At 39.1% G+C, this 8,754-nt stretch overlaps 1 long non-coding RNA gene across 1 annotated transcript; it reads right to left on the bottom strand.

Moving 5' to 3' along the window:
- Window positions 1–629: 629 nt before the first annotated feature.
- Window positions 630–4,584, bottom strand: LOC139967129 (uncharacterized). The gene is made up of 3 exons (XR_011792902.1): window positions 4,465–4,584; window positions 3,764–3,901; window positions 630–2,175 (listed from the first exon to the last, which is right to left on the bottom strand). It is a non-coding gene; the product is annotated as an uncharacterized lncRNA (long non-coding RNA).
- Window positions 4,585–8,754: the final 4,170 nt, after the last annotated feature.

Raw genomic sequence — 8,754 nt, 5'->3', positions numbered from 1 at the left:
ATATCAGCCACCAACCACTAATAAAAAACGATTTCTTAGTACCTTTAGTATAGAGTAAAAACGAAAATGAAGAATATTAGGGCTCAAAATGTAGGGTTCAAAAGTAGGGTTCAAATGTAAATATAAGAAGTTAATAATTTAAAAAAAATTAAAATTAAAAAATATAACTTAGTTTATAAGAAAGATTCAAATACGTTCTGTAAGAGAACAAGAATTTAAAAACAATTCTTTCTCTACATATTTGTTTTAATTAAAAAACAATATAAACTACATGCATGTATCACCTTTTTATAGAGGAAACAATTTCTTGTCATATATATATAGTGAACCAGGCATTAGTCGGTTCATATGACTGATTCTAAAAGGTTTGCTGGTTTTAGTAAAATAACAGCGTCATAAATGTCCCAAAATGAATTCACAATAAAAACAAAACAGACATGCATCAACACAGTAGTCAGTTCATCATTCTAGATAATTCAGAGAAAAAAGGAACCATAGGTTGGCAGCCTGAAATTAAATATATAAAATGAACTGTAGTAATATACAAGACGGGTTGTGTCCATCTCCACCCTGCATCCCCACCCTACACCCCCTCCCCCCCCCCCGCTTTCTCCCCCTCTATATCTCTTCAGTTCGACCGAAGTCTTGTTTAACCCACTGTGAACAAGTAATAGGTTCGGTATCAAACAGGATTTGCCTTGGTCGTATATTTCCATTTTCATTTAAAACGGTCTGTTTAAAGCAGGGTTGTCCAACCTTTTGCAGAGGAGGGCCACATGGAATGATTATGATGAAGGAGGGGGCTGCATGAACCCTACGCTCGATTTTTCGATTTTTTGCCCGAAGCCCAAGGCAACAAAATATGAACATTGCGCGCGTAGCGCACTGATTTATTTTCCTTCCTGATAAAACAGATGAATAAAGTCTAGCCGCCCCCGTCCGCTGAGAGTGTCACACAAACTGACCTGTATGCATTTTTTTTTACCCAGAAGTTTCGAATGATTGATTATATAGCTTCAAATTGTTATCAATAAATCTGCTCACTAAAATTTCGCACCGTACAGCATCTCTGGCGGGCCGGACGCAACCCTGCGGCGGGCCGGACTGTGGCCCGCGGGCCGTAGGTTGGACAACCCTGGCTTAAAGTATCTCTTTCGAGATCCGGTCTTAGGATTCACAAATGATTTCTAGTTGGTTAGTAGCATGAATGATCTCTAGAGCAAGGCAAATATGTCACCAAAAAGAGAACTAGCATCGTCCGATACAGGTGGAAAAAGCCTACTATGAAGATATTTGTGGTTTCGACCTTCTGGACATACATACATACAAAGACACCCTAACCAACAAGGCGATGGACACTGCTTGTATGTCCAGAGGTTCGAAACCACAAATATCAAATACTATTGAACTGCCTATACTTATGTAGTAGAGTGGGTAAACGGTTATATGTAAGAGAGTGGGTTGAAAGTGGGTTTCCTTCAGCTTCGGGAATCACGTTATAAGTATATAGCACAAGATACGAAAATAGTAACAAACAGGAATACTACGAGTCTCAATGAAAAGCGCATTTCTTTTTATTTACATTGAAAATAAGCAAACCGTGTAAGTTGAATTGCTTTTCGTCACGATATTCATGCAATACTCTATATGTACACTGAAACACCAATTGATAGTAAATAGAGTACAATATAGTCGTATCTTGACACCTCTTACAAAAGATCTCTGGGGTCAAATGCAAGACACCATACATTTATTGTTACGATATATGTAACGAATAATGCAGAAAACTGCTATGTCATTCTAAATTTGGAATAAAAGCCCGTTCCTTGCTAAAAGCCTATACCCGATGTTCTGACGATGTTATGTATACACCGCGATATTTTTTAAGGCCAGTGGATTGGGTCCGCCGATGCGCCGATGCGCCTATATAATACGCTGCTGGGTTAATGTGCCAAAGGAATCGATTTCCTCGTGATCACGTAAGGTGGTAGATTCGTCCTAGGTGGCGAATGTCCCTTTTGGTTGAAGTCCACAGCGCCGCCCGGTTGGATCCCTGGGCCAATATCAATTTATGTCCCAGACCCGATGCGGTTAAAGGCATTCTATACTAATACTCGGGTGAGTGCGAGACGTCACAGGATGTACCCATTCCAATAGCCTAACGAAAATCTCCTCCTTTACAGACAACAGAAGAGAAGGCAATTCAATTCCATTTAGTGAGTTCAACTATCACGATCCATTTGCCTTGCAGAGGGGAAGGGAGGGGGGCACTTTATATCATTTCAATTTCATCAACTATACGTAAATAATTGTTAAGAACTGACATAAGCACACAGTTTACCCGCGATGAAGATTCATACATGGGATAGGGGCAGCGTGGGTATCACGGCGTGGTATACATAATTTCTTTTTGCTAAGGGGAGGGGGGTGGGGAGGGGAATGTTCAGTCTGGCCTTCGATAAGTGTGATATCAAGTATATATAAGGACGGGTAAAGTTAGTGTTTCGTAAACTAAGCTACCTGTACTGTGTTAAAGATGTTATCACACGTCTATAGGTTAAAGCATGAAAGGTGCGCTTTTCAGCTGCCTGGTTTTATTATGTATACGTTATAGCGTAAAACAACGATCGTGTCTCTTCACTTAGCAGCTGAATAGTTCAGGTATAGCTGGCTTCTAACATGCCCCGGCGACTACACTACAAAAGAATTGATAGGCGTTATTGTTTGAAGACAAAAAAACGTTATTAGACGGACTCGATGATACCTGTGTAGTGTCTTATCACAATAACCCATTAAGAGTTGAACGCTGTTGAGGTTTGGCCACGTGACAATACAACCATATGACCCTTAAAAAAGTACAGTTCTGTAACTTCAATCAATCAATCACACTCTATTGATCAGAAAGCCCGTCTGAATAAGGAGTTTTGTTGTAAAACACAGTTCTCAAAGTCAGCCTAATATTCGCTAAGGCTATAAGGAACAAGTTAATTCTGCCGGTAAAGTCACATCTGTATATAGTGAATTTCGTTTGATGGTAAATCGCATTGCCATATTTGTTTCGATAAAAATAAATGTATACAGGGTATTGCAATTGAATAATACATCCTAATGTTTGTTTTTGTAAATTATTACTCAGCAATAAAAGTAAAAATTCCTTTACGTTGTAATCAGTGTTAATTACATAAAAAAAAACAGAAAAAAAAAACATATCAGCTATAACACTACCGTATTTCAAATATAAGAACTTCCTTGTTATATGCGAAGGAGCTATATAGAGCTGAGATAATATAGCATACCGTGGGATCAAAGCCTTACGGGGTCCAACCCTAGATGTTGCTTTCCAACAATGCAATGTAGGTCTCGCACCACAATTAATTGTTCCATTGACTTACACACTAAACTCGTCACATTCAAGACCTGCCAAAGCATAGATAGAAGTTTTCAACTGGTATATCCTACCCACTATAATGATAGCTGAGATCTTGGCCTATCATGACACTTGCAAACTTCTATATCATGACCGTTTAGATTTTGAGTTAGAAGATGAGCAAGTTTAGCATACTGAACCCCCACCCTTCCATCTGCTCGCTCGGAGTATTATCAAGATTTAACCAAAGATTTCTAAAACGGTTTATATCACCTTCGATCCTCCCTCTTTTCACACCATCTGTACTTTAAATTATGCTCTTTTATATAAAGGCAATACAAACGATGACCATAACTGATAACATGCTTAAACAAGCATTACCTTAGGTACTTTTACCTCTTTTCTCTGACAATGGTTAACCTTTCGAGCGGATGAACACTACTCTAATTGTGGTGCGGTACCTGTAATATTTGTCAGATAATCCCTACTATGTATACGCTGGGTCGAAATCCCCCAAGCAATGCGACTCCAGGACTGTAAGTTGAGAGGAAAGAGGAGGCATAAGTTCAGAGCAATCGAGTTGAAAAATCAACATCAATAGTTTACAAATAGTTCACCTTCAAGGAGAGGTGTGGGGGGGGGGGGCTGGGACGGAGGTACCATGTAACTAGAATAAGTGATAATACCTATGCAGACGTTGACAACGTATGTATGACAAATGGGGTTTGGGTGTGGTAGCGTGGATCCAATAAGTGGCCTGTCTATCACCTTTGCGTAAAAAGGGTTATATCATGTAGGCCTATAGTTGCATACACTTATAATGGCACGCATTTCGACTTTTTTTGTTGCGAGAACTGGACTTCGTTTACATTGGAGTGCATGTGAACCTAAAGAGAGTTATTTCAAAACAGTATTACTCGTGTGGGTTTCAAAAGTACATAAGGTAAGATAAGGTATATACTCCGTTGTCACAGTTGAGTACACAATTGAAAAAGGCAAGATTTTAAGCTATCTCGCGCATGACTGACAATATACCGTGTTCGTGCGATTTGTAAATATTCGTCTTGCCGAACCCACGAGGACAAGTATAAACTTACTTCATGACCAGCTGTCAGATAACGCGCCAGGGCGCCATTGTGTTGGCTGGGCGTTTACGAGAACTGTTTGCAAACCCCAAACGACTTAGCTGACACATACGGTGAATGCGACGACACCTTCAAAGAAATGGATCGACCGTTAACTTCACCTACAGTGTATATTGATATATGTCAATCAACACGTGACCTTCTGTAAATACAGACAAGGACGGTAAAGAGAAATCTTGAACATCTAGTAAAAAAAAAGGCCTTTAGTGCAAAAATCGTCATATTCTGAGAATCTGATATTTTTCATGTTTTAATATCCATACCATTTCGTTCCATCCCCTGTAAACCAGTCACAATTGTGTTCGGGTCGACGGTGAGTTTTAAAATATTTGCGCACCAACAATCAAGAACAAGTTTCGGTCGTTGATGCGTCCTGGTTTAAGTAACCTTTCTTCTCCTGATTGAGTATTTGCCTTATTGCTTCCCATTTATCTTTTCAAACAATGTAAGCTGTTCCATATTTTGCTTTTCTATCTTTTCGAGTGGGGGTGGGTGAGGGTGTGGGGGGGGGGTGGGGTGCTAGGGGAAGTGTAGTTTGGAGGTCCCTCTGCTGGTTTCTTTGTTGATAAGGGACAGTTTGAGTATGTATAGAATATTTCATAAGTTCTGTTAAATAAATGACCTGAATTCCAAGGGTTTAGAGCGGTGAAAGTTTCTGTTACAAGACGTGAGGAGAGAGAGAGAGATAACAAACGTGACGATGATAAAGTGATGAGAATAAAGTTCGTCGGTGAGACCAAGTAAAATTACTTACCCTCAGATTTTACGGCTCTTGGTGAAGTGTAGATTGGAGGGCCCCCCCCCTGTTGGTTTCTTTTTTGATAAGTTAATATTAAGGTATGCATAGAATATTTCATATGTTCTGTTAAATGTATCACCTGAATTCCAAGGATTTAGGGCAAAAGTTTCTGTTACAAGACGTGAGGAGAGAGAGATAAAAAAAGGTGACGATCATAAAGTGACTAGAATAAAGTTTGTCGGTGAGACCAAGTAAAATTACTTACCCTCAAATTTTACACCCGATCGTGAAAATGTCACAATTTCACGGAAAAAAAACTTAGAAGGTGATCTTGTCATGCCCTCATATTCAAACCATAGTTGTCGCCTCGCAATAATAATAATAATAATATTAAACCAGAATGCAAAAATGCATTGAGGTTTCGATGACTTCATTGCACTAGACTTCTGCTTGTTAACCAGAAATAGCTGTTACAATATAAATGCCCGAACCAATATTTTGATGTACAATTACACTATGGCACGATAAACAATCATCTACGGTTGAAAGAGCATCTATCTTTCATTCGCAACTGGTGTTGACTGAAAATCTTTGCCAAAAACCTAGCAGCAATAACAGCAAACTTGTATCAAAACTCCATTAATTGTTGTATATTTTGCGAATTATGACTGATGACGTTTTTGTGTTAACGAACCCAGTTTTACCCTACCGTTGTAAGTGCATGGCACATTGAAGCCTAAGCAACTCGGCAGTTCGAAAATGTTTTACCAAAATGAGAGATAATCGTATATTGTGGATTATTTTCTGCAGATCAACTCGAAAGAAAGGGGTCTTGTGTCATTAAGTTATGAATTTTATTATCACGAAACTCGGAATAAAATGGTTACAACTTGTTGAAGCTTGTTTATTAGCTTCTTTTACTCAATGTGGGTACTTCTACACACGAAATATGAGATTGGTCCAAACTTCCCTTCTTGAGATATCGTGTTTACAACAATGTGTCACACACACACTCATCCGCCTGCTTGACTATACAAAGGTTACGATTATCATCGAACCAAAAATTCGCGTTGACTTAATCAATAGGAGGGGGTGTTAAAAAAATTATCAAAGGTTGATGACACCGTGAACTTATCTCTGCCCAAACCAAAAGGAACGCCCATCAAATGGCAAATATTGCGAAAAACCAAAAAAACGTCATGACTGGCGGCTCTGTACGTATAACGGAATATTCTTAAAACTGCGGTATTTTACATTTTTGGGTGTCTGTGTGTGTTCACTACGATCGGTCAATCGAATAATTACAACATATTTTTGGTTTCAACTATTTTGGGGGCGTGGTAGTTATTGCCGGTTTAGTAAGTTTAAATTATTTGTCCCTTCAAATTTCATGGTTTCAATCGTTGTCTTTGGTGGTAATTAAAGATTTATTGCATGTACTGAGATACAGACAAATATTTCCCCCCTGAAATTGTCCTGGTTTGAACCAAGTGCTTTCTTCGATGAATGTTCCATTTGGTCTATTTACATGACAGTCATCCATACAGTAATGTGCACCCCCCCACACTCACCCCCTCCCCACAAACATACACCCTCCCCGCGAACCCGATCTAAAAGAAGCAACAGTAAACTCAGATTAATTGATAATATTGAATATTGATTTTTGACGAGGAATTGAATATCTCGATGTTGTATCGATATTCCATAATTGAACCGTATCAACTGTATGATGTTTAGAAAAAACAGAATTTGGAAACATGGCTAGCGTAATTTCACTTACTGCAGTGTTATGCATATGTAGCTCTATACTGATATACACACTAAAGGTTAATCTACACAATGTTAAAGCCGTTTTGTGTCCACGTTACGTTCGGACACCATACAAATCTCTATATAGTCTTAACCAAAAATGGCTCAAATCGTTGAAACTAACCAGGACATATCAACATTGTTACCTTAAGCTTTCATAAGAATCGTTTAATCCTGCTTATCGTAAAATTTAACGCATGAGAGGTGTTGGAGAAATTTTCCGTTTGCTTAGTCAGATCTCCTTCAATTATCTTCCTTTTCAAATATGTATAAATATATCTCACTTTTCCAGGTGCCTTACATAACAAATCTTCGACGGTATCTCATATAGCTATGAAATCAAACTAAAGGCTTTGATCAAATCGTTATAATCGTTATTACGATAAAAATAAATCGCTCTTATCATCGCGAAGCTGTAAGGATATCAAATTTGTATGACGAGTACAACAGCATGAGTACCTTGAGTACAACAGCATGAGTACCGTGAGTACAACAGCATGAGTACCGTGAGTACAACAACATGAGTACCGTGAGTACAACATCATGGGTACCGTGAGTACAACAGCATGGGTACCATGAGTACAACAGCATGAGTATATCATGAGTACAACAGCATGGGTACCGTGAGTACAACAGCATGAGTACACTGAGTACAACAGCATGAGTACCATGAGTACAACAGCATGGGTACCGTGAGTACAACAGCATGAGTACCGTGAGTACAACAGCATGAGTACCGTGGTTACAACAGCATGAGTACCGTGAGTACAACCACATGAGTACCCTGAGTACAACAGCATGAGTGTCGTTAGTACAACAGCATGAGTACCGTGAGTACAACAGCATGAGTACCGTGAATACAACAGCATGAGTACCGAAAGTACAACAGCATGAGTACCGTGAGTACAACAGCATGAGTACCATGAGTACAACAGCATGGGTACCGTGAGTACAACAGCATGAGTACCGTGAGTACAACAGCATGAGTACCGTGAGTACAACAGCACGAGTACCGTGAGTACAACAGCACGAGTACCGTGAGTACAACAGCATGGGTACCGTGAGTACAACAGCATGAGTACCGTGGTTACAACAGCATGAGTACCGTGAGTACAACCACATGAGTACCCTGAGTACAACAGCATGAGTGTCGTTAGTACAACAGCATGAGTACCGTGAGTACAACAGCATGAGTACCGTGAATACAACAGCATGAGTACCGAAAGTACAACAGCATGAGTACCGTGAGTACAACAGCAGGAGTACCATGAGTACAACAGCATGGGTACCGTGAGTACAACAGCATGAGTACCGTGAGTAACAGCATGATTACCGTGAGTACAACAGCATGAGTACCGTGAGTACAACAGCACGAGTACCGTGAGTACAACAGCATGAATACAACAGTTTCTTCAGAAAATGCTGAGTTGACGACATACGTTAAGTTGTCAATTATAAAATTGGCAGAAAATTGTTTAATTGCTCAATTAGAACGAAGTGAACAATTTCATACTTTGCAGAAAAATTTTGAATTGACGAGATATGATAAGTTGTCAATTAAACATTTTGCAAAAAAATGTTCAATTGCTCAGTTAAAGCAACTGAGCAATCCAAAATTTTTCTGATTTTTGATAAGATATTTTCTTGATATCTAAACAATTTACTGAAAAAAAATGTTGGCTTATTTATTGGGG

The sequence above is a fragment of the Apostichopus japonicus genome, chromosome 4 (assembly GCF_037975245.1).
Source record: "Apostichopus japonicus isolate 1M-3 chromosome 4, ASM3797524v1, whole genome shotgun sequence".
NCBI classification, from domain to species: Eukaryota; Metazoa; Echinodermata; class Holothuroidea; order Aspidochirotida; family Stichopodidae; genus Apostichopus; species Apostichopus japonicus.
Note: the sequence above shows the minus strand (reverse complement) of the source record. Positions and strands in the feature narration are given on the sequence as shown.